Source organism: Mustela putorius, unplaced genomic scaffold (genome assembly GCF_011764305.1).
Source record: "Mustela putorius furo isolate JIRA1106 unplaced genomic scaffold, ASM1176430v1.1 tig00003853_pilon_pilon_pilon, whole genome shotgun sequence".
NCBI classification, from domain to species: Eukaryota; Metazoa; Chordata; class Mammalia; order Carnivora; family Mustelidae; genus Mustela; species Mustela putorius.
In genome coordinates, this window is record NW_025422005.1 from 738111 (window position 1) to 763553 (window position 25443).

Genomic DNA, 25443 nt, shown 5'->3' on the forward strand with positions numbered 1-25443 from the left:
TTCTCTCTCCCTCTCCCACTGCCCCTCCTCCCTCCAGAAAAAGCAAGAGCAGAATACTGTCTGCACCTCTAGGGGAACTGGTGCTTCCACACCAAAGGAAGGATTCATTGTTCTGGAGGGCATTCTTTGTGGTGTCTCTTTCCATTAACTTCTGATCTGAGCTGACACAGAACGTTCTTTCCCTCAATTAGTGAAACAGACATTGGTGGTAGCCTCTACCTTCATCCTGTGAAAGTCAGCACAAGGATGTCACTCTTCTGTCACCACAAAAGAAACAAGACAGATGCAAAGGGGACGCCTGGGTGGCTCAGTTGGTGGACGACTGCCTTCGGTCTCAGATCATGATCCCGGAGTCCCGGGATCGAGTCCCGCATCGGGCTCCCAGCTCCACGGGGAGTCTGCTTCTCTCTCTGAGCTTCTCCTCGCTCATGCTCTCTCTCAGTCTCTCTCAAATAAATAAATAAAATCTAAAAAAAAAAAAAAAAGAGACCAATGCAAAGAACATTAAGTACTTCCAGGGCCCTTGCACGCAGCACAGTGCCTGGCCCCCAACAGATCCTGAAACCCCAGCTACAGACTGAATTCCAAAGACCCCAGAAGACAAAAATGGTTAAAACTAGCCAAAGCCACAATCTAAGATGCTTTAAATCCAGCAAGTTTATGAACCATGTATTTTTTTAAAAAACGGTAAAATATTTAGAAGTATATTTAACTAGGGCACCTGGGTAGCTCAGTTGGTTAAGCAACTGGCTCTTGATTTTGGCTTAGGTCATGACCTCAGAGTTGTGAGATCAAGCCCTGTGTCGGGCCCCACGCTCTGGAGTCGGCCGGAGAGGCACTCTTCCGCCTCCCGCCAGCCCCGCCCCCATCCTGCTCCAGGACACTCAGAGAAGTGTCTTTAAAAAAAGTCTTTAAAAAAAAAAGCAAATTTAACTAGCAAAACTTCAGTTCTTTATACAATATAAACTATTCTCTAAAACATACACGTGTCACATGGGTGCAGGGGGCTCAGTCGGTTAAGCACTGGACTCCTGATTTTGGCTCATGATCTCAGGGCGTCAGGATCAAGCCGAGTCGGGCTCCACGCTCCCCACAGCATCTGCCTGAGAATCTTCCCTCTCCTTCCCACTCTGCCTCTCTCCCTGCCATGTGCACACATGCTCTCTTCAAAATATAAAATAAAATCTTTGGGGCGCCTGGGTGGCTCAGTGCATTGAGCCTCTGCCTTCGGCTCGGGTCATGATCTCAGGGTCCTGGGATGGAGCCCCGCATCGGGCTCTCTGCTCAGCAGGGAGCCTGCTTCCTCCTCTCTCTGTGCCTGCCTCTCTGCCTACTTGTGATCTCTCTCTGTCAAATAAATAAATAAAATATAAAAAAAATAAAAAATAAAAAATAAAAAAATAAAATAAAATCTTTAAACATGAATTTAAAATATTTGACAAACACTTCAAGATCTACGCGACAGGGCGCCTGGGTGGCTCAGTGGGTTAAGCCGCTGCCTTCGGCTCAGGTCATGATCTCAGGGTCCTGGGATCGAGTCCCACATCGGGCTCTCTGCTCAGCGGGGAGCCTGCTTCCTCCTCTCTCTCTGCTTGCCTCTCTGCCTACTTGTGATCTCTGCCTGTCAAATAAATAAATAAAATCTTAAAAAAAAAAAAAAAGATCTACGCGACATAGGCTCCTAACCATAGATATGTAAGAGATGCTAAACAGAAGTTCGAAATGGACTGAATTTCCCAAATTCTTATCCCCCTTATGCAGAGACTAGAGACCCTCTGCTCAGCGGGGAGCCTGCCTCTTTTCCTCTCCCACTCCCCATTTGTGTTCCCTATCTTCCTCTGTGTCAAATAAATCAATAAAATCTTTAAAAAAAAAAAGCTTCTACTGGAGATGGGAGAAATGCACACCTCCAGGAGTGGGGCAGTCTTTCTTCTGTCCGGAGTGCTCACTGCTGTATACCAACACATACATGGTCATTTAAGAAAATAACATAGAGGGCCCTGGGTGGCTCAGTCCCTTAAGCGTCTGCCTTCGGCTCAGGTCATGATCCTAGAGTCCTGGGATCAAGCCCCACATTGGGCTCTCTGCTCAGCAAAAAGCCTGCTTCCCCCTCTTCCTCTGCTTGTCTCTCCCCCAAATAAATAAATAAAATTTTTTTTTTTTTTAAGATTTTTATTTATTTATTTGACAGAGAGAGATCACAAGTAGGCAGAGAGAGGAGGAAGCAGGCTCCCTGCTGAGCAGAGAGCCGGATGCAGGGCTGGATCCCAGGATCCTGAGACCACTACCCCAGTGGAAGGCAGAGGCCTCAACCCACTGAGCCACCCAGGTGCCCAATAAATAAAATCTTTAAAACACCAAACCATTTAAAACCAAAAGTAGTATTTATATATAAATTACCTGCATGTTAAGTTCTTCAAATCAAGCCTAAAAATCAAGTCTACGAGGTTCCTCTGAGGTTAAAAAAAAGAATGATTTACCCACCAACTTACAACATTAATCTCAACAATATTAGAGGCTTTTAATTGTAATTCTATGTTTTTAAGGTAGCATTATCTGAATCTGGGAGCGAGTGTTTGGACAGAAGAGCTGCTACTTTAAAGCTCTTCTTTCACAGCCGCAGAACTTCCTCAAAGCACAGCCCGCTGGTCAGCGGCTCAGTGCCCTCCTGGGTACGTCTCCGTCCCAGTCATAGGAAATGTGTGGCGGTCAGTTCCCACATTTTAAGAAAAGGTACAGAGAGCATCATGGTCACTTTCCAATCCAAAAAGCACATCTTAAATGCCTTCCCAGTCAATGTAAGGCACCAAGACTCCCTGCTGAGCCCATCAGTGCCCAGGAGACCTCTCCGGCCTGTCTCTGGGTCTACAGCAGCCACCCCAAACCCAAATCCCACTGGAAGCGGACCTAAGGCTTTGTCAAGAACTCTCTTAGCCATTCCCAGGAGAACTGCCTAGAAGTTCATGTCCAGGCCACTGTCCCCAAGCCTGTGTAGCAGATTCATTTGGGGCACTTCTCTAAAACACCCCAAGTGGTGGGCTTACACATGGATTGATGGACACTTCCGGGAGTCTTGACTCACAGGTTCAAGAACTAACCCTGCCCGCACACACAGCTCAACTGGTGTCGGCGCTCCGGGAGTCTCGACTCACAGGTTCGGACTGACGGACACTTCCGGGAGTCTCGACTCACAGGTTCGGACTGACGGACACGTCCGGGGAGGCCAGGGCCTGAGCTTACTGTCCCCTATCACATACGATCGCTGTCCCTATCACATACGGTGAACGCTATGAAATGGTAACTGTGGCCTATCTATGTGACCAAACACAGGGGTAACCGGGAAAAGCCTGTCTGAGGAGGAAGCGCTCCTGCTGAAACCTGGAGGACTAGGCGCACAGCACTGGCAACGGCGAGAGGACTAGGGACACGAGGGGGACAAGCCAAAGGACAGGTCTGGAGGTCAGAAAGGCTGGAGAAGGGGCGCCTGGGGGGCTCAGTGGGTTAAGCCCCTGCCTTCGGCTCAGGTCATGATCCCAGCGTCCTGGGATCGAGTCCCGCATCGGGCTCCTTGCTCAGGGAGCAGGGAGCCTGCTTCTCCCTCTGCCTCTGCCTGTGCTCGCTCTCTCTGACAAATAAATAATTAAAATCTTTAAAAAAAAAAAAAAAAGAAAGAAAGAAAGAAAGAAAAAGAAAGGTGGAGAAGGTTATAAATCTTCGAGTCATCGAAACCATCAGTCAACAGCCTTTACAAGAGACAACAGATGGGAACAGCCATGATCGCCTGAGAGCCCAAGAGCGGAGAAAATCCTGGACCCAAGACTAAGAAACGCCGGGCACCTGAGGGTATGTAGGGCAGACAAAAGAGGAAACCTGGTCGGAAACCAGGAAGGACAAACCAGAGGTGAGCAGGGGGCCAGGAACTAAGACAGTAGAGTGTTTCAAAGAGGTGGCGGTGGTCGACCAAGTTCAACAGCAGCAGACAGTATGCTGAACACGGGAGAAAGTGGTTGTGTTCCAGAGAGCTCTCTCTCCTCAAGCAGAAGCAGAGGGGTGCTTGCAGACAAGGAGAACAAAAGATGGACAGAATCTCTCAAATGGTTTTTCCAGCCCTGACCCAACACAGACCTGCAAAGCCCAGCTCTATTCCTGAACTTCAGTTTTGTGCGACATCAAGAATCCTTTTAAAGAAACATTTACCTTTCTATTCAAGTTGTCTCTGACTGGCATCTTTCACTGGCAACTACGTCTTCTGTTCACGAGCTGGGCCATGAAGGGAAGGGAAGGACCCTGAAGACAGGGAGTCAGGAACTTAAGGAGACCGGGGTTAAGGATGAAACTCTAGGTAAGTCCAGCAAGTCTTTCTTACCAGTATCCCCTGAGGGACGCCTGGGTGGCTCAGTGGGTTAAGCCCCTGCCTTCGGCTCAGGTCATGATCCCAGGGTGTGACATCGGGCCCCACACTGGGCTCCCTGCACTGTGCGGAGCCTGCTTCTCCGCCTCCCTCTGCTGCTCCCCCTGCTTGTGGTCTCTCTCTCAGTATCAAAAAAATAAATAAAACCTTTAAAAACAAAACAGTATCCCCTGAAAACTGCTGTCTACCTGTAGGCATGACTTTATTTGGAGAAAGGGTCTTTGCAAGTATCATCAGGGTGGATCCTCACCCAACGGGCGTACCTTATGAAGGAAGAGACATGCGCCGAGAGAAGGCCAAGTGAAAACAGAGGCAAAAACCAGACTGCGGGCAACCCCCAGAAGCTAGAAAGTAGAGGGAGCTGCCTGGCCAACACCCTGGTTTTAGATTTTCCGTCTCCAAAACTGTGAGAGTAAATTTGTTTCAGCCCCGTAGTTTGTGATAATCTTACAGCACCCCAGGAAAGTAACAAGTTTCATCTTTAGTTTCTTTCTTTCTTTTTTTTTTTAAGGTTTTATTTATTTATTTGACAGAGAGAGAACACAAGTAGGCAGAGAGGCAGGCAGAGAGAGAGAGAGAGAGAGGAGGAAGCAGGCTCCCTGCCGAGCAGAGATCCCGATGTGGGACTCGATCCCAGGACCCTGAGATCATGACCTGAGCTGAAGGCAGCGGCTTAACCCACGGAGCCACCCAGGCGCCCTCATCTTTAGTTTCTTTAGGGGCTCTATTCTGCCTTCAAACATGACAATTTCAAATTGTCCGATTTCAAAACCAAGCAGAAGAACCCCTGAAAGCTATAAGACCGCGGCCACCACGACAGGAACAGAGCGTGAGTCGGCTTGACCAGCACCCGCGGAAAGGAGGCAGGCACAGGGGCCAGACGCCCACGCCCACGCGGAAATGGAAGCAAGCACTCCAGCTCCCGCAGCAAAGCAGGGGCAAGCGTTTTATTCGAGCCGCCTCACTTAATCCTCCCGAATCCCGAGATGAGAAAGCTGGTATAGAAATAAGTCACTTGGGCACCTGGGGGGCTCAGTCCATGAAGCGTCTGCCTACAGCTCAGGTCATGATGCCAGGGTTCTGGGATCGAGTCCCACATCGGGCTCCCTCGCCCTCTGCCACTGCTCCTACTTGTGCGCGCGCGCGCTCTCAAGTAAATAAAATCTTTGAGAAAACTGAAGAGGGGAACAGTAACAACGAGACCCCAGAGAAGGAGAACGGGACAGAGGACTGAGGCAGGAGAGGCTGAAACGAGACCCGCATGAACCAGGAGGTCATGTCACAGAGGACTCAGTCACCTTGGGGCGTGTGGCTGGCTCAGTTGGGAGCGCATGCGGCTCTTGGTCTCAGGGTCGTGGGTTCAAGCCCAAACTGGGTGTAGAGACTACTTAAATAAAAACTTAAATAAAACTTAAATTACTTAAATAAATCTTTTTTTTTTAATTTTTATTTATTTACTTGACAGAGAGGGATCACAAGCAGGCAGAGAGGCAGAGAGGAGGAAGCAGGCTCCCTGCTGAGCAGAGCCCGATGCGGGACTCGATCCCAGGACCCCGAGATCATGACCTGAGCCGAAGGCAGCGGCTTCACCCACGGAGCCACCCAGGCGCCCCTACTTAAATAAATCTTCAAGCGTCTGTCATGTTTGAAGGTAGAAACGGGCCCCCAAAGAAACTACAGGTGAAACTGTTGGTAAATGTATTCCCAAGTGGAAGAGTCTTTGCTTTATAACAGAGGAAGGAGCAGACGCAGACACCCAAGGCTTCCAGGAGGAGAGGGTAAGGGAGAAGGTCAAGCTAGAGGGTCACCGTGTGGTAATTAAGAGCTCTGGAGGCCAACGACTCAAGTTCAAACTTGGGTCCCACTGCTTAATCCCCCCGACAGGTTAGTCATCTGTGAAATGGGGCTATTCACAGTCCCTGCCTCAGAGCTGACGCGAGAATCCCAGGGCAGTACGCTCTCAGCACGGCACTGGGTCACCAAAACCACCGAGAAGGCCGGGTGGAGGGGCCAAGCCAAGGTCTGCGGGCATGGATTTCTACAGGGCAGTCCTGAAGTCCTTCCCCCAACCTATTTTATATGTATGTAACATCTGTGCCAAGCGGAGATTATCGGTCCAAGGCCTGCTGCCCGCTCACCGCCTCCTGCTCGCCGCTCCAACGCTTCGGCCTCCTGCTGTAAGACGAAACTCGAGCAGGGCGAGGGCTCCGTCGGTGAAGCGGCTGCCTGCGGCTCTGCTCATGATCCCAGGGTCCTGGGATGGAACCCCATGGGGGGGGGGGGGTCCCTGCTCGGCGAGCAGTCTGCTTCTCCCTCTTCCTCTGCCCCTCTCCCCGTCCATGCTCCCCAATAAAATCTTCTTAACAAAATGAAATTCTTGCAACCACTATGGCCCCGTCTGCCCTGTTTCCCAGCACAGACTTTTCCGCCACCTGACGGCCGGCCCTCTTACCAGGGCAAAGCTGCCATCTCTCCCCACTGCCTCAACAGCAGATGCTCCTTGGCACTGCTGGGCCCCTCAACAAGCCTGTTACCGCGGTTCCCCTCTTGCACCGCAGTTTCCCCCCCCATACCTGACAGTGCTCCAGCTCCTCCGTCTGAAATCAGAACAGAACAGAGCCCTCCCTCCTCACTGCCTCCCACACCGCACTGTCAATCGCTGGCCCTGGGGAGTCCTGGCAGTAAATCCTCTGGTCTACTTCTCTCAGCCGCATCTGCTACTCCGATCACCCCCGCCCCACCCTGCCCAAGGCCTTCCGAGGCTCTAGCACATACTCGACGCCCCCCAGCTTCTAACCACACTTCTCAGTGCTCCTCTTCCGCCTGCTCTTACAGCCACACACCCTCAGGGCTCGGTCCCGAGGCCTCTTCTCCAGCTACTCCAACGGGTTTTCTTCTTCTTTTTAATAATTTTTTTAAAAGATTTTATTTACTTATTTGACAGAGAGAGAACAGAAGTAGGCAGAGAGGCAGCAGAAAGAGGGGGAAGCAGGCTGCCCGCTGAGCAGGGAGCTCAATGTGGGGCTCGATCCCAGGACCCTGAGATCATGACCTGAGCCGAAGGCAGAGGCTTAACCCACTGAGCCACGCAGGCACCCCTCTTTTTGACAATTTTTAGGTTTTTTTTTTTTTTTTTTAAGATTTTATTTATTTACTTGACAGAGAGAGAGACAGTGAGAGAGGAAACACAAACAAGGGGACGGAGAGGGAGAGGGAAGCTCCCCACTGAGCAGGAGCCGCTGCGGGGCTCCATCCCAGGACTCTGGGATCATGACCTGAGCTGAAGGCAGCAGCTTAATGAGTGAGCCACCCAGGCGCCCCTGGGGTTTTCAACCTTTAGAGAGATCTCTGGATTCCCCCTAGGAAAAGGCACAATCTTACACCTATAATGCTCCATCAGCAGGGGGAGAAGGGGAGACAGACACATCAGGACAGAGCGCCTGTCTCCAGGTGAGGACCGCTCTGGTCCCTGGAGGCATCCTGGGCCAGTTCCCTAGATGTGACCCAGCTGGGCCGTGCCGTGCTCGGCCCAGCTCTCCACATCTCTGCTGCTCAGATGGCGTGTTCTTCGTCTCCCTCCACACATCATCAGGGAGAATCAGGGGCTTTTCCTTCTGTGGGTTACACCTATGGGTATTTAGTGTGTTTGACATTAAAATGGAGAAGGTCTTAAAATGTTTAGTTTAATAAGGACGCCTGGGTGGCTCAGTGGGTTAAAACCTCTGCCTTCTGCTCAGGTCATGATCCCAGACATGATCCCATGTCAACTTGTGTATCTCTGTCAGATAAATAAATAAAATCTTTAAAAATAAAATAAAATAAAATGTTTAATAAACCTATTACATGTTACCATAAAGGACATTTTTACAAAAAACAGCTGAAGTGCACCTCGGTGGTTCAGCCGGTTAAGTGTCCGCCTTCGGCTCAGGTCATGAACCTGCTTCTCCCCCCGTCCCTCCTCCCACTCGTTCTCTCAATCTCTTTCTCTCTCAAATAAACCATCTTTTTAAAAAAATAGCTTAAAAAAAATGGGACACCTGGGTGGCTCAGCCAGTTACGCATCTGACTTCAGCTCAGGTCATCATCTTGGGGTCCAGGGAGTGAGCCCCGCTGTCAGGGTCCACGTTCAGCTCAGGGTCGGCTTGTCCCTCAGTCCCTCCCCCTGCTCACGCTCTCTCTCTCTCTCTCTCTCAAATACGTAAAATCTAAGAAAAAAAACCAACAAGAAAGACATCACCTGAGGAGAAGAGCTGCAGTATTCCGCATCTTAGCCCCACCTCGTTAACGTGCACTGAACAGCGGCGAGCTGAATGCTCCCGTCTGTTGGTGCACTCGCTCTGCTGCAACCACATACTGCTAGGTTGAAGCACAGGAGGAAAATTCAGTCTCACACAGATACACAGCTGGAAAAGGAAGAAGTACTTTAACAACCTTTTCAAATAAATATGCACAGTCTTCTTTCATACTAAATCAAAACTTGACAAGTACTACGTTTTCTAAAGGGAAGTTCTGTTGTGGAATCTGAAACCGTGCCACTTAATTTTTAATACCACTACATTAAATTCCATGGGATTTATTCCATTCAGAGTGGACCTTTTACCGTCTGTGACTTAGCAGCATCACACACAGGCCATCGGAAAACTATCAGTTCACTGAATTAAGCACATCTTCCAAATGTTGACACATTTCATTACATAATATTAAAAAGAAACATTTCCTAAGCATCGTCACCTACAAAAAAGTCTTTAAATACTGGGGAGCTGTCAAGCTCATGATAGCAGAATCAAGTTTTCCAAAATTCTAATTTCCATTTGAAAGCTCAGATTTTATCACTGCCAACAATACTGTCCGTTACATTCCTTGAAATACCTGGTTCACTTCGTTCAATTTCAAGAGCGTATCTGCTGTGTAAATAACCCGTCTGAAGGGCCAGCCTCGTCTGTCAGCGGTACTTCCAACGCCTCGGCCCACCCCCCTGACTGGGAGACCAGACATCCATCTCCCAGCCGGGGAAAAACGGATACTCAGGGTTAAAGTGTAATAAAGTTGGGCGCCTGGGTGGCTCAGTGGTTGAGCCGCTGCCTTCGGCTCAGGTCATGATCTCAGGGTCCTGGGATCGAGTCCCGCATCGGGCTCTCTGCTCAGCAGGGAGCCTGCTTCCTCCTCTCTCTCTGCCTGCCGCTCTGCCTACTTGTGGTTTCTCTCTGTCAAATAAATAAATAAAATCTTCAAAAAAAAAAATAAAATAAAGTGTAATAAAGTTAATTTCTATGCTTCATCAAAGACATTAAACTGGATTTTTCCAAACACCAGTTCATGGTGGGGAACACTCTGACTTCGGTAATACTCTAACTGCTCGGAGATCACGGCCCTGACTTGTTCAAGAACCAGCAGTTCACCCACCACTTTTGTACCATCAACGCAAGTATCAATACAGTGAACATCAAATAGCGTCTTAAAGACTGTGTAAGCAGCTCTGACCCAACGAACCACACAGAAGGGTCGCAGGGAACCCCAAGAGTCTGCAGATCATACTTTAAGACCTCCCCCTCCTAATAATTATTATTCCCAAAACTTCAATTACCATCTAAATAGTGTTAACTCTGAGAGACGCCTGGGTGCTCAGGTCATGATCCCAGGGTCCTGGGATCGAGTCCCAGATGGGGCTGGCTCCCTGCTCAGCAGGAAGTCGGCTTCGCTCTCTGCCTGCAGCTTCTCCTCCTTGTGCTCTCTGACAAATACATAAATAAAAATGTTTAAATAGTGTTAACTCTTAAAAGCCTGCCTCCAATCCAGAACACTCCTTCAGAGCTCCACACTCACATACACAAAATCCAGACATTTACTGGGCATCCTGTTAGGAGGCTGGTAATACTGCAGTGAACCAAAATTCTTGTCTTCGTGGAGCTGAGAACCAGTGGGGAGATCAGCACAAGGACTAGGAAAGCAGAGCAAGGTAAAATGGTAGAGATTAATGGATGAGAGAATGACCTCTGAGGAGCAGATATTCGAACCAGAGCCGAATGAAGGCAGTGAACTCTGTAAGCCAACCTTCAGGAGAGGAGCTTTCCAGGGAGAGGAGCCGAAAGCCTACGGACTGATCCACCCTTGAGAGATGTCCTAGATCCTCCAACCCAATGTGCATAAACCGAACTCATAATCCACTGCACACCCCCTACTAAACCACTGCTCCTTCTTTCAGTAAATGCCAAGCCACCACCCAGACGCCCAGGACAGACAGACACCCGCGGTCTTCTCTTCTTGCCTTCCATGCAGCCATCACGGCTTCCAGTCGCCAGCTGCACCGCCCTGGTCCAGACTCCCGCCTCTCTACACCAGCACCCCATGTGGCCCTTTCTGGCCAGTCTTCCTCCCTCATCTGAATGTGCTCCAAGCTCAAGTACCATGTCATGGCCCAGATTAGGTCAATCTCCTCTTTAAAAGCCCTTTAAAGTCCCCCAGAGCCCTCCAGCCCTTTAGACCTTCGTCCCCGACAAGCCATACTCTCTTTCCCTCAAAACACGAGGACTGAGCACCGGCCACTAGCACAGCAGGCCCTGCCCTGCCCTGGGTGCCGGAGACACAGAGGCTAAAGGAGGCCGACTGGTGATCAAGTCTCTCTCCTCAGCTTCAAACACGCTTCCCTTCCCTTCCCTTCCCCCCACCCATGCATGCCAGGCAGGCTCCACTAGAGGGTCCTTCAGGTCTCTCTATTTTTTTTTTTAATTTTTTTAAAGTAGGTAGAGAGGCAGGCAGAGAGAGAGGAGGAAGCAGGCTTCCTGCCGAGCAGAGAGCCCACCGCGGGACTCGATCCCACGACCCTGAGATCATGACCTGAGCCGAAGGCAGAGGCTTTAACCCACTGAGCCACACCCAGGCGCCCCCAGGTCTCAACTTTAAAACACACTTTATTCCGGGGCGCCTGGGCGGCTCAGTCGGTGAAGCATCTGACTCAGTCATCATCTCTAGCTGTCCCACTAACCCTCCGACCTTGAATTTCTCCTCTGCACCTGCTTGTTAGGCTATTAGACGATACTCAGTGAGGCCCTGGGACACACCCATTCTACGGCAGTTTATAGCCTCAGCACCTACCAGAAAAGGTGCTGAACAAGCACTTTTTCTTTTTTGGGGGGCTGTTTAAGATTTTTATGTATTCAGGGGCACCTGGGGGGTTCAGTCGGTTAAGTGTCTGCCTCCAGCTCTGGTCATGATCTCAGGGTCCTGGAATCGAGCCCCACATCAGGTTCCCTGCTCAGCGGGGAGCCTGCTTCTCTCCCTCTGCTGCTCTCCATTTGTGCTCTCTCTCAGATAAATAAAATCTTAAAATAATAATAATAATAATAATTTTGCCAGCTTTCAAAATGAATTATAGTATCAAAATTCTCCTATAAAGGGTTAAGGAAAGCCCTTCAAGAAAAGAAAACCATGTGAGAAGACTCTGGAGAAAGTGAGGTAGTAAACTGGACAGGGTTTGGCAAAGACCTCTGACACGGATATTCCAACCTCTGAATTAATAATACTCCTCTGGAACCGCTAGGAAGAAAGAAAAAAACCTCTTAGTAAGCTGTCTTCTTGTAACATTTAACATCACCACAGTTAAAGGGATTTCTGCAAAGCACGGCCACTAGCACTGGGAAGAGCTAAAGGGTTTGCTGGGGGCCAGGCACTGCTGCTGGAGAGCTTCATACCGGTCTGCTCGCTCCACCCTGAAACCCCCGCTAGGAAAGGAGGTTCTAGAACACCTGCTTTACATGTAAGAAAACAGACCGAGTTAAGTAAAAATCCACACCCGACCCAGCAAGTTGAATTACAGCACTAGGCTCTAACTCCACGGTAGCAGTCCTTTCAGAAAGGAGGGAACTTCTCTCCCTCTCAAGAAGTTACCAATTATTTTATCTTATTTTTAAGATTTTATTTATTTATTTGACAGAGATCACAAGTAAGCAGAAAGACCGGGGGAGGGGGGGTGGAGAAGCAGACTCCCCGCTGAGCAGAGAGCCCGATTCAGACTTGATCCCAGGACCCTGAGATTGTGACATGAGCTGAAGGCAGAGGCTTTTACCCACTGAACCACAAGAAGGTGCCCAGGTGCCCCCAAGAAGTTATGAATTATTTTAAAGTTCCTATGACAATTTTTTGAAAACCTACGGTAGAGGCTTTAACACAACACTCTGTTGTCTAATTAGAACATGTCCAGGATTTGTTAAAGCTTTATCAGCTACAGCACTGGACAAGCAGTCAAGAGAACCTGTAATACTCATCAGGACTGTATTTTATAATCGCCACAGGCCTAAGTCAGGAGACAGATATACGTAAATATACAATTACCCACAAGTAACCAGTATGTTCAACCAATTCCCTGATAATTCTAGTCCTGACAGGCTAAAGAATATACAAGTCTTTTTCCATCTTGGTAAAATGCATTCAGTTCGGAGTGGCTAATTACTAAATCATAGCCTTTTATCAGTGCCAATATATAGGTTCAACTGAGTAATCTCTTAAAAATTACCCTAGATAGGGCGCCTGGGTGGCTCAGTGGGTTAAAGCCTCGGTCTTCGGCTCAGGTCATGATCTCAGGGTCCTGGGATCGAGCCTCGCATCGGGCTCTCTGCTCCGCGGGAGCCTGCTTCCCCCTCTCTCTCTGCCTGCCTCTCTGCCTACATGTGATCTCAGCTGTCAATAAATAAATAAAGTCTTTAAAAAAAAAATTACCCTAGGGACGCCTGGGTGGCTCAGTCGGTTGGACGACTGCCTTCGGCTCAGGTCATGATCCTGGAGTCCTGGGATCAAGTCCCGCATCGGGCTCCCAGCTCCATGGGGAGTCTGCTTCTCTCTCTGACCTTCTCCTCATTAATGCTCTCTCTCACTGTCTCCCTCTCAAGTAAATAAATAAAATCTTTAAAAAAAAAAAAATTACCCTAGATAATCTTGACTTGATTTTTAAGATTTTATTCAATTTTTTGAAAGAAAGAGAGAGAAAGAACACGCAAGGGAGGGTGGGTGGGCGGGCCAGAGGCAGAGGGAGAAGCAGGCCCTTCTCTGAACAGGGAGCCCTATGTAGGGCTTGATCCCAGGACCCTGGGATCATAACCTGAGTCAAAGACAGACCCTTAACAGACTGAGCCGCCCAGGTGCTCCTTGACTTGATCTTTAACTTTTTTTGTTTTTATCTTTTTAAGTAATCCCTACCCCCAACGTGAGGCTCAAACACACACCCCAGAGATCAGGAGTCTCAGCCTCTACTGACTGATCAGCCAGGTGCCTCTGGTCTTTTAAACACGTAGAAATGGCTTTCCCCAGAACTTCGGTTTAGTAACTCAAATAATGGATACTTAAGTCTTTAAGAAAAAGAAAGCGGCATTACTCCATAAAAGGAGCTTTTTTATCACTGGAAGCCACCAGGAGTTTCTTTCCATTGACTACCAGGGCACCTAATCCAAGGCACCACCACAAGAAAGGACTAAAAGGTGTAATGGACCCATTTAAATGCCTACAGATTGCCTGTATTTCCCAAATAAGAGTTCTGGAGCACAACAGGAGCTGTAAGAAGAAGTGCTGCTCCATTTTCCTAGCAGAATACTCACACGATGCTGCGGTACCCAATGCAGGCACACAGCCCCACCGACTTCAAACCCGCCCTTCCTTCCACCTTTCCCTGTGGTGTGTGAAATGCGCATCTGACCTCAGTGTCCATAGAAGCCTCTTGTTCTCTCTCCATCGGATGTTCACTAAACCAAACACCTAACTGGCCCATCTTCGTACTTTCTCTAACCATTCAGCCATGAATGCAAACCCGAAATCAGAATTTTTCCCAGGGTTAAAAGATTCTAAGATATTTTTGTTCACTTACTAGACTGGAATAACAGAGGTTTCAAAATAATATAGCACGCCATATGGTCAAGCCCAGATAATAACATTGAGAATATCTGTTACCAATCCACTAATGCTTTTAAAAGCCAAGGTCTGTAGACAGTAAGAATTTAATCCAATTTGGAGGCCAACATGAGCCAGAGAAACCAACACGGTCAGAGAAAAAACAATCCAGTGAAGAAACTATAAAAAATGCCAATACTGCATTTATTGTCTAAAATAAAATCAATGTTACTCATTAAAGAAGGTATTAGCTGAAAAACCAAGGGATGGTGCATAGGCAAGTCTAAAGATATCCTGAAGACCTTTCTCAAAGTGATGTGTAGAAACACAATGTTTTCAAACATGCCCATGGACAACAGAAATCGTAGGGGTACATTTAGCAAAGGAAAAAGTCACAGAACAGAGCTTTGAAAAATAAGTTAAGTCGTCATAAAATCAGCCCCTTCCTCAAGCCGTCACGGTTAGCCTACCAAGGTGATGCAAGCTTTGCAGTCAGTCACTAGGCATGAAAAAAATCTGAAAAGAACCTTTAAGTTTTACTCTAAAAAGAACCAGACAGTACAGGGGTCTGGGTGGTCCAGTCAGCTGTCGGACTCTGGCTCGGGTCCTGCGTCCTGGGCTGAGCTGGACTCTTGACCCGTTAGGGCGTCTGCTTGTCCGTCTCCCTCTCCCCTGACTGGTGGGTCTCTGTCCAAAATAAATCCAATCTTAAACAACAACTACTACACTGTTCTGCGGCCTTTTAACGGTCTTCTAGATCTGTTCCGAGATGAAGACTCCATGAGGAAACTTACTACAAGTCCCCTCCAAGCAGAAGTAACTCGGAATATTGAACAAAGAAATCTTTAAAGGTATCTCTAATGTCCTTCAACGGCATGAACTCGGCGGTGAGTGCTGCCGTGGCGCTATCCACGCAGCCCCCTGGAGAAGTCCAGTGTCCCCGCGGAGGAAGTTTCCGTCCAGTGCGCGTTCCCATTCCGAACCCAAACGGCACGGCCGAAAGTTTTCCTTCCAGGCATGCTCTCGAGTCCTCCCGACAGAAGCGGAAACGGAGCCCCAACACGGGTCGTCCCGCCCCCCGCGCCCCGCAGAAAGAAATGGGCATCAGTCACAGGCACAACCGCGAAACAACTCTGCTTTCCCAAATTCCCACTTGCAAGCCAAGCGTGGAGCACCTGGCAGGCCGAGGCGCAGGCCGAGGCGCAGGCCGAGGCGCAGGAGCAGGCGCAGGCCGAGGCGCAGGAGCAGGCGCAGGAGCAGGCGCAGGCCGAGGCGCAGGCCGAGGCGCAGGAAGCCAGCCGGCACCTCCACCTGGGCACAGAGGGGACCCCGCCGCCGGAGGTCCCACCCCTCAGCCCTCCGGGTCCCGCAGGGCGGTCCGGAGCCCACCACCCAGTGCTCTCCGTTTCCGGCCGGCTCCCGCGGCGAGGAAGCTCCCACCCAGTCGCGCCGGGGCGCGGATCTCAGACCCGCTCGCGAGTCGGTGGCACCAACGCTGTGCCCACGCTCACGCCCGGTATTAGTAAGGAAGCAGAAGAGGAACTGCCCGTCCACGTTCTCGTTGCAGGGGCGGGGGCAGACCGACCTCCCCGACAGAAGGCAGGCGAACCCTCCGCCGCCCGAATACCAAAGCTGCAACTTGGACACTAAACAATCCCTGTAGACGTACTCCTCGGAACTCGCGGGGCACCGCCCCCGACCTGGAGCGAAAGCGACTCCCACGGAGCGGGGCGTCCGTCTGTCCCCGAAGCCACGCTCGGGCCCGCCGTCTCCGGAGCCGCGGCCGGGCCGGCCCGCGAGCCGCGCGCTCGGACGCCCAGAGGACACACACAGAGACGCCGCGGGCACGGCGGCGCAGGGGTCTGCCCAGGCCTGCGGCACCGACGCGCTAGCGGGGTCCCCGCGCCGCCGCATCCCGCAGCCGCCCGCCCCGACACACCGTCCCGCGGGGCCGCGCGCCTCCAGCTCGGCGCTCGGTCCCGGCCCGGCGCCTCGGTGCAGCGGGCGGAGCCGGCGGACACCAGCGCTTCCGCGCGCGGCGGGGCGATCCGGGGCGCTGGAGGCGGTGTCACCACGTTCGGAAGCGCAAACGATCCGCAAGGAAAACACGGGGGGGCTCGGAAAGGGCGAGGGCTCGGCCGCCCCCCGGCGCGATCCCCGGGCCTGCGCCCCTCCCCCACCCGCCGCGGGCGCAGGGCTCGCGGGGCGCCGGGGCGCTCGCACCCGGGGTCCCCGCGCCCCCCGCCCGCCCCCTGAGGCTCGCGGGCCCCCAACCCCACCGGGGCGCGGGAGGCCGGGCGCGCGCGGCGGCTGACAATGGCAGCGGCGGCGACGCGCCATCTTGTAGCGGGGCCCGGCCCGAGCCATTCATTCGGCGCGGGGGCGGGGGGCGCGGGGACCCCGGCCCGCCCCGCCGCCCGCGCCCCTGGCCCCCGGCCCGCCCCGCGCGCGCCGCGCCCGGCCAGGGCCCCAGGACGGCGGGCTCGCGGCGGCGCTGCCTCCCACCTCGCGCTCGGAGCGCGACCCGGGGCCCGCCGCGCTCGGCCGTCCGCACTCAGCCCTTTGTGTGTGGCGGCCTCGGCGGCGCCCGGCCGCGCCTCGGCTTCCTGCTCCGCCGCGCCGACTCCCCAGGCCCCGGAAAAGGGGCGCCGGGACACAGCGCCCGGGGGCGCAGGACGAGCCCCTCCGCCCGCCGCTCCCTTTGTTCTCGCCGCCGGCCCGAGACCCCGGCCCCGCACCCAGCCCCCGCGCAGGCAGGGCGGGCCGGACGCGCACCGCGGACCCCGACCCGGGCCCCGGCCCCCGCGCCGCGGACCCGACCCCCGCCCCGACGCGGGACGCCGGGCCCCGGACCTGGAGCCGGGACCCCAGAGCCCCCGCGCCCAGACCCCGGCCCCTCCGACCCCTGCCCCCGGGCTCCGGACCCCGATCCCGGCCGCAGACCCCGAGCCCCGGACCTGGGACACGCGAGCGCCGACCCGGGCCCGGACCCCAGCCGCAGCCCGCACGGTCCCCGCCCGCTCCCGGCCCGCGACCCCACCCGGGCGGGGCAGGAAGACGCGCGGCCCGGCGGCGGGGTGGGGGCGGGGAGGGTGGGGGCGGGGCGGCCCCGGCGGGCAACTGCGGGGGAGAGGCCGGGCCCGGGGCGCCGGGCAGGGGCAGGGGCAGGGGCCGCCGCGCTCACCTCGGCGCCTCGTCCCGCCGGTCTCGCCGCGCCCCGCCGCCTCAGCCGCTTCGGCCGCGCTCTGGAGGTGGTCGCGCTCGGGCCGCTCCGCGGGCGCCGCGGGCAGGTGCGCCGGCGAGGCTCGGTCCGGTCCCGCGGCGGCTGCTCCACTCCCGCGCCCGCGCCCGCTCCCGCTCCCGCTCCCGCTCCGCCGCCGCCGCCGCCGCCTCCGTCCGCCCCTCAGACGCCTCCAGCCATCGGGATGGGCGCGGCGGCCCCTGCCCGCAGCCTCGGGAAACCCCACGCCGCGTCACCGCGCACGCCGCGCGCGCGCGCACGGCCTGGCCGCGGCCCCGGCGCGCGCACGTCCGCGCGCTCCCTCCCCGCTCGGCCCCCCGGAGCGTGCGCGAGCCGCTTAAAGGGCCCGCGCCCGCCCTAGGGGAAGCGGCTTGCGGGACACCCCTCCGGCCTGATGCGTCCCTCGCGGGTGCCCCAGGGGCTTCGCGCGGCGCCCCTGCAGTAGCGGGGTGGGGGGCTCCTTGCTGCGGACCCGCTCGGCTTCCCGGCCAAGGGGACGTGGGTGGAGGCCGCAGGACCCCAGCTGGGACTCTCCGGGCCCCATTCTAGCCTGCCGCCCTACATGGCGCGCACAGCCCGAGTACCCCATCCTGCACCTGCATTCAGCACCTGCACCTGCATTCTGCACGGCTACCTGCATGCGCACGCACCCAGTCCAGGCCGTCCGCCAGGCCTGGGGGTGCCAACAAGCTGACTGGATCCCAAAGTGGCCCCCGCGGGACGGGGTCGACCTCCAGGGAAGCCAGGCCCGGGAGTGGATCCCCGCCAACCGAGGGTCGGGGGAACAGGGCCAGTCTCAGAGAGGGCCGTGGGGCTCCTGTGAGCTTGGGCAGGTGCGGGCAGTGTGTGGTCTCCAGAGGTCAAGTCTAAGGCGCTCCTGTTGGGAATGGCCGCCTGAACATGGAGGTGTGAGCACCGAAAAGAGTGTCAGGAGGGAGACAGATGTCAACCTCTGGAAGGCTGCTGAGAATTGAAGCTCCTCACCAGGGAGCAGAAAGAGGTGAACGTGGGTCATACATGTGCAGCCCCAGAAATGTCAGTGGAAGAGTTCCAGACCCCACCTCTGTCTTTCTCCTGGCCTCCCAGTTCCAACAACTAATCACCCACAGGCTGCCTCTCTTTGGATCCTACAGCCCCTCCCTGACCCTAATCACCCCAAGCCAGATCCAGGCACCTTTTCCTCCAGGCCTGTGTGTACCCTTCAGGCCTGGAGCCCATGCCTTTCCACCCAGGGAAGAGGGCACCCAGTCCCTCCCCCTCCCACTCTATGGGATCTTCCTACCAGCATGCAAGCGTGTCCCCATCATTCCCGGAGCCCTGCCTCAGTTCCGGGTACCAGATGCACCGGGCTCAACTTAACACTCTCCCTGTGCTGCCCTGAACTCAGCCATTTCTGCAAGGGATCCTGGTTCCTTTTAATGGGGAATGGTGTTTAGAAGCCAGAATCAGGGCTCTGGGAGTGCTCACTGCTACTGGAATGCCGTCGCTTCAGCAGATGGAGCCGGGGAATGGATGTGTGCAAACAGACACACATACGCGTGCGCGCGCGCACACACACAGAGTCTCCCCCCCACCATGTAACCAGTCTCCCATGATGGCTACCACCCCAAACTCTTCACCCCCCATGGGCTCTGACCCCCACCGGGCCGCCACAGCCTCACCCCCGCAAGGACACCACAAGCTCCCTTCGTCCTTCTTGCAGCTTCCAGGTTCCTCTGTGCTCCTTGCTGGTCAGAGCTCGGGCTCCTCTCTGCTCCTGAGACGCTCCGGTCACCACATCCACACTGCCCCTGCGGCTCCATGTACCCAGGAGCTCCTCCCCACCACCTCCAGTCTCCTCCACAGAGAGGTCTCCCAGGCCCTGCACCTTCGTCCTTCCCCAGTGCCTTTTTGGCCACATTCCTCTTTAGCTGTCGTTCCCAGAACTCACCTGGTTTTGTCTCTGGGCGGCTTCGCTCCTTGCCCATCTCCCCGGATGAAGACGGTGCTTTGCCTCCCTTGCCTGCTGCTCCACCCACTAAGCAGGGCACGAGGCACACAGCAGGTCCTCAGGGAAGGTCCATGGGATGGGGGAAAGAGGTCGGAGTGATGCTCTGTGGTCTGAATGAGAGGGACAAGGCTCGGCACAACAGCCAGAGGGGCAGGACAGTGAGGAGTATTGGAATCGAATGGCTGTGTCCAGAACAAGGCTGGCGGCGCTGGGGTGCTCCCCACTGCTCCAGAGGAGGGGTGGCTGATGCGGTGTTGGAAAGACGAGTATTCTGAGCACTGGCAGGTGGGTCCCAGAAACAATGGACCCGAGGGTCCAGACTCAGGGTCAGCGACGTACCTCTGAAACCAGCAGGCCAGATACCAGCCTTCAGTGCCTACCAAGGCCCAGGACTTAGAAATGTGGAAATTCTGGGCGCCTGGGTGGCTCAGTGGGTGAAGCCTCTGCCTTCGGCTCAGGTCATGGTCCCAGGGTCCTGGGATTGAGCCCCGCATCGGCTCTCTGCTCAGTGGGGAGCCTGCTTCCCCCTCTCTCTCTCTCTCTGCCTGCCTCTCTGCCTACTTCTGATCTCTGTCTGTCAAATAAATAAATAAATAATCTTAAAAAAAGAAAGAAAGAAAGAAATGTGGAAATGAGAAGGGAGAAGCGGAACATGAGATGGAGGAGGAGGAGGAGGAGGAGGAGGAAGGGGGAGCGGGGCGGGGCGGGGCAGCTGCAGAGCAGAAAGAAATGGGGGTGATGGTCTCTGCGGAGACCCCTGCACTCCTGCGTGGATGGGAAGAAACCTGTGGATCCTCAGAACCCATCCCCCACCGGCCTGGCCTGACTGGGCAGCGGGGGTGCTGACAGGGCCGGCCCAGAGGCTCATCCGTTCCCACTGCAGGCCTGATGGGGCCCATCCCTAGTTCCACCAAGGCCACAGAGCAAGGCCACACACGAGAATGCCAGGCCAGAGTCTGCACCAGCCATCGGAGGTTCTGGGTGTAGACAGGGAGCCCCCGGCTAATCTGCAGGTCTGTGGCCCAGGCCTGAAATCCTCCTTTACATGTTTATGGCTCTGTGAGGGCAAAGTCGAGGGGAAGGCAGGCGGAAAGAAGTAGAGAGCCCTAGTCCTTCTTTCCAGATCTCCAGCACAGACTGGGGCTTCCTCTCTCTTCAGTACGTGGAAGCCACAGGGTCCTAGGGTTCTTCTTCCCCTCTCCAAGGCCAGTCCCTAAGTAGCAGGGCCCTCTAGCCCTAAGGACACATGCCCAGGCCAGAGACTTTTGGGCCTCAAGGGTATGAAGGGCCTTCTGGGGAGCCTGCCCTCCCTCCCCTCCCCTCCCCGCATCTTGCCCAGGCCTCCTGCAGTTCTGGCCCCCATCTGCCGCCCAGCCCCCTCCTCAGTGGGGCAGAAATCAGAGCCCACGGCGGACCTGCTGCCGCGGCGTGGAGAATTTGTACCCAGCTGACCTCCTGATTTCCTGGAGACACTCCCTCCTTCTCTAGATAAGTGGCTTAGAGACCGGCCTGAAGTCCCGAGTCCAAGGCCACCCCCTGTCAGTGGTACCCCGCCAGAGGCAGGGCCAGCCAGGTGGCGCAGGGCTGAGCAAGGCCTGAGGCTGAAAGCAGGAGGCCGCCCGGCGCCCAGCCTCAGCTGAAGACCTAGGGTGCGCGAATGCATTATTCAGACGCTCCCCCCATCTGCTCTTTAGCAGGAAATGGTGTGACCGGAAAGTAGGTCTTTTTAAATCTGAATTATTCAAACAATTTGTGCACGTGACCAGGACCCAAGCCCGGGGGCCATGCTCCAAGCCCGGCTTGAAAGGGTCTCAGGGCAGTGGGGGAGGCTCCCTTCCAGCCAAGCTTGGTCTGTTCCTTCCCTGGGTAGCCCTCCTGCCTTTCTTCTAGTCCGTGAACCGGAGCCTGACCCTGGCCCCCCCTCCCCCGGCCCCAGAGGACAGGACTGGGGCGGGGAAGGGACAGAGAGAGCACGGAATGCAGGTAATCCATAAGAAGCGCGGATTAGCTCTCCAGGCTGCCAGAGGCAGGGACTGGCCACGGGACAGAACAGGGTCAGGATAGTGAGGACGCCCGCGCCTCTTCTTCAGCGGTGCCCTCTCCACGGGGGGCCGGGAAGGCCCAGGCCCAGCCGAATGTGGGGCAGGTCTGCTGGGAGGGATGTGGGGGAGCAGGACAGCCCAGAGGAAGATGCTGTCGGTGGGGCAGAGCAGGCTTTGAGGTGTGGGGGTGGGAGGGCTGGGCAGCCTCGGTGCCCAGGAAAGGGTTGAGGACTGAGCACGGGGCACAGCGCCTTGTGGCCTTGGGGAAGATGTCGGCTATTTCCGTGGGCTGGTGTCAGACTGCGAAGGACCCTTGGACCCTCCCCTATGCAGCAGAAGCAGCCTCTTTCCCTCCCAGGCCCGTCCCTGGTCCCTGAGCCCCCGCTATGCCTCTCACGACCTCACCTCCAAGCCCGGGACCCTCCTCGTCACCTCCCTTTGGTCACAAAGCAGACATCCCTCATGGGGGCTACCAAGACCGGGGAGGCAGTGGAGAATCAGAAAGGGCCAAGGGGGCGGCAAGCGGGGAGCAGACACCCCAGGGAGGGTCCTGGTGGCCTCGCCACTCCCAGAACGGGCCCTCCCAAGTGGGTTGAGACCAAGGAGCCGTGCTCAGCTCTAGCTGCCCTCCCAAGATGCTTGTAACGAGAGAGCCCGCCTTCCTCTGTGGGGTGCTGCGTGGCGGGGACTTCCGGTGCCCTATGGATGGCGGGGTCAGGCAGGGGCTGCCCAGCCAGTGTGGCCTACCTATGGTGTACGCAACACTGGGTCTGTGTCCCCACTTGCTGGCCTCAGGGACCACCCCCACCCCCAAGCATGCTCAGGCCTGTTGGCGGCACCTCAGGGCAGGAGGTTCTGAAGGCCCTCCCGCAGATCCTGTGTGACTCTGGAGGCGGGGAATGGAGGGGCCACGGTCAGTGCCCCTGTTGGGGACAACACACAGCCCCCAGAGCAAAGGCAGCTGCTGTCACCAGGAAGAAGAGGGCTCTGGACAGAGAAAGACGCAGGTGTCCCTACCTGCCTCTTGGCTAAAAGCAGTTTAGGCAACAGCTGAACTACTTAGAAAATGAAGCCTCTGTGGGTTGCTGGGTTCAAGGCCCACAGATGCCCCAGTTCCCCGCTCCTCCTGGCTGAGGCCCGTCTGCCCCAGCCTCTGGCCTGCTCCATCCTGAAATTGGATGCTGGAGGCAGAGACTGGCTTGCCGGGCTGCTCTGCCCCTGACGGCAGCCTCTGGGGGTCTCCTGGGGCAGGGGGCATCGAGGGTGTCCCATGGCACAGTCAGTGCTTCCACCCAGCCCAGCCCCGTTTCCCGTTCTGGGCTGGGAGGCTCCCTTGGCAAGGAGGCCACGATTGTTCCCAACAGACCTTCCCCAGCTGCCTGCAGAAAGCTGGGCGGTCACCCACCCAGCCCTGGAGAGTGGCTGCCAACCACGCGGCAGGCATCCTGGGCCAGGGCTGGGAACACGGAGCCAGGGACCAAGCAAGCGTGATGTCAACTCGGAGAGAGACCGGGGTCAGGGAGGGGCACACTCTGACCCTCCTACCCATAAACAGGTGCAAGAGGACAGTGGGCAGAGGCCCCAGCGCCCAGAGTGGATGGGGTCTGGGAGGCAGAACCTGTGGGGTGAGGGCTGGGGGCAGCTGCTGCCTCAGTCAGGCCTTGGGATTCTGGGAAACACCCCATCCCTGGCCAGGCCAAGCCTCCTGCCCTGAGGTGCCGCCAACGGGCCTGAGCATGCTTGGGGGTGTGGGCCCTGAGGCCAGGAAGTGGGGACACAGCCCCAGTGTTACATATACCACGGGCAGGCCGCGCTGGCTGGGCGGGCTGCAGCCCGTGCAGGGCGACCGAGGCTTCTGCCCACGCCCCAGCCTAAGCCCAGGCCACCTCCCCTTTCTTTTCTCTGCAGGGACTGATGGGGGGAGGGCGCTGTGGGGTGAACCCCCCCCACCCCCCGCCTCCGGGCAGGTGCTAGATCTCTCCTGGTCTCCAGTTCCCCCGGCTTGCTGCTGCCGGGGCCCTGCCTTGGGGACGGGCTCCCTGGCTGTTCTGGGGATTCATTTCCCCAGGGATAGTGCCCTGGGACTTAGCCCCAGCAGCACCTGCCACGTAAACAGCTCGCACCGGTGGCCCTGTGGGCGGGAGGACGGTGGGTGCTCCGGCCCCCCGGGGCTGCCGGCTCAGTCCCAGCCAGGCAAGGGGCAGCCGAAAGAGGGACCCAGGGGCACCCCAGGAGCCTGGACTCAGGTCCTCTGAAAGGAAGATGGCCCTCAAAGCCACTTCCGGCAGGCGGGCAGGCGCCGGTGGCCTTGCCTGGAGCTGGGGAAGCAGGACAGAGTGAGGACCAGCAGCGGCAGGGAGGGGAAGGGGTGTGGAGGCGAGCGGCGGCCACACTGTGAGCCGGGTCACGGCCGCGGCATCCCCTACTGAGTCCGGCCACGTCACGCGCCACGCCATCCACAGACCGCCAGGTCACGTCTGCCGGCCCAGGCCACCTGGGTCTTGACACGGGCACACCCTGGCCCCCGGGGCGCCGGGCGAGAACGGCCCTTTCTCTGGGCCTGTATCCTGGTTGTTGTCCCAACTGCTATGGTTCTCTTCTCTGGCAAGACTTGAAGGACTGTCCTCGCCGACAGAAAGACCCTCCACACCACGTGTCCCATGATTGGGCAGGGACTCAGCATCATGGCCCAGGCGCCAGAGTTCCCAGCCCACCAGCCCGGCTCGGGGATCGGGGATGGAGTCTCCATGAAGAACTTCCCACCCACAAGGCACCCCTCTCCCCCGACCTCCAGCCAGCAGGGGCGACCCCTCAGGCGCTCGTCCACATAGGGTTCTATCATGTCAGTTTTCTCTTTTAAATCGAGGTAAAATACACATCACATCAAGTTTACCACTTAGACCCTTTCAAAGTGCACAGCTATTGTCACTCACGACTTCCACACTCTCGGGCACGTGCCCGGCCTCTCCTTCCAGAACATCCTCATCGGCCTAGAAGGAAAGCCTGAGCCCGTCGAGCAGTCACCTCCCATTCCGTGCCCCCAGGCCCTGGCAACTACCGATTTGTTTCCATGAATTTGTCTGTTCTGAGCACTTGAATGAATCTGAGCAGATTCATCCAGCACGAGACCTTTTGTGGCTGGCGTTTGTGTCGGGCTTCTCCCAAGGGGCAGCGGCCTCACAGCAGTGGGCGGTGTCCCGGTCCTGTCTGCGGCCAAGTAATCCCTCACACGGCGCTTCGCTCAACCACTCCTCCTCAGGCGGACGTTTGGGCTGTTGCCACCTTTTGGTCATTGCAATGAGAGCCGCTATGATTGTTATTGTACAAGCTTTTGTTTGAACACCTGTTTTCAATCGCTGTGGTTTTATATATTTATCCAGGTGTGGAACTGTGGGGTCATCCACAGCTCTGGGTCTACCCTGAGGAACCTCCAAGCTATTTCCCACAGCCCCTGACCTATGCTACATTCCCACCCAGCAACGCACAAGCGTTCCAAATGCTCCACACCCTTGCCGACATCTGTGACTGTCTGCCTCTCGATTCTAGCCATCCTAGCGCGTGTGAAGTGGTATCTCCTTGTGGTTTGATTTGTACTTTCCTAGTGACTGGCGGTGCTGACCCTCTCTTTCTGTGCTCTTTGGGCATGTGCATATCTTCTTTGGAGGACTATGTACTCCAGATTCTTGCCTTTCTTTGAAATTGCTTTTTTGTTGTTGTTGTTGAGTTATAAGATCTCTTTATATATTCTGGACACTAGACTTTTATCAGATATGTGATTTGCAGATATTTTCTCTGGTCCCGTTAGCTGTCTTTTCACTCTGCTGAGAGTGTCATTCGATGCACAACAGGTTTTAATTTTTATAAACTCGACTTTATCTCTTTTTCC

The 25443-nt window shown here is 55.5% G+C and overlaps 1 protein-coding gene across 3 annotated transcripts in view; it reads right to left on the reverse strand.

The window, feature by feature from the left end:
- GNB1 (G protein subunit beta 1) overlaps positions 1–17731 on the reverse strand; it is an 88738-nt gene extending 71007 nt beyond the window's left edge. The window contains exon 1 of one of the 3 annotated variants that reach the window (XM_045063556.1): positions 17469–17731. The gene's annotated coding sequence lies outside the window, so the exon portion shown is untranslated. Of the gene's footprint in view, positions 1–17241; positions 17262–17468 lie in introns of those variants that run through there. The other 2 variants (XM_045063554.1, XM_045063555.1) reach the window with 2 other exon arrangements.
- Positions 17732–25443: the final 7712 nt, after the last annotated feature.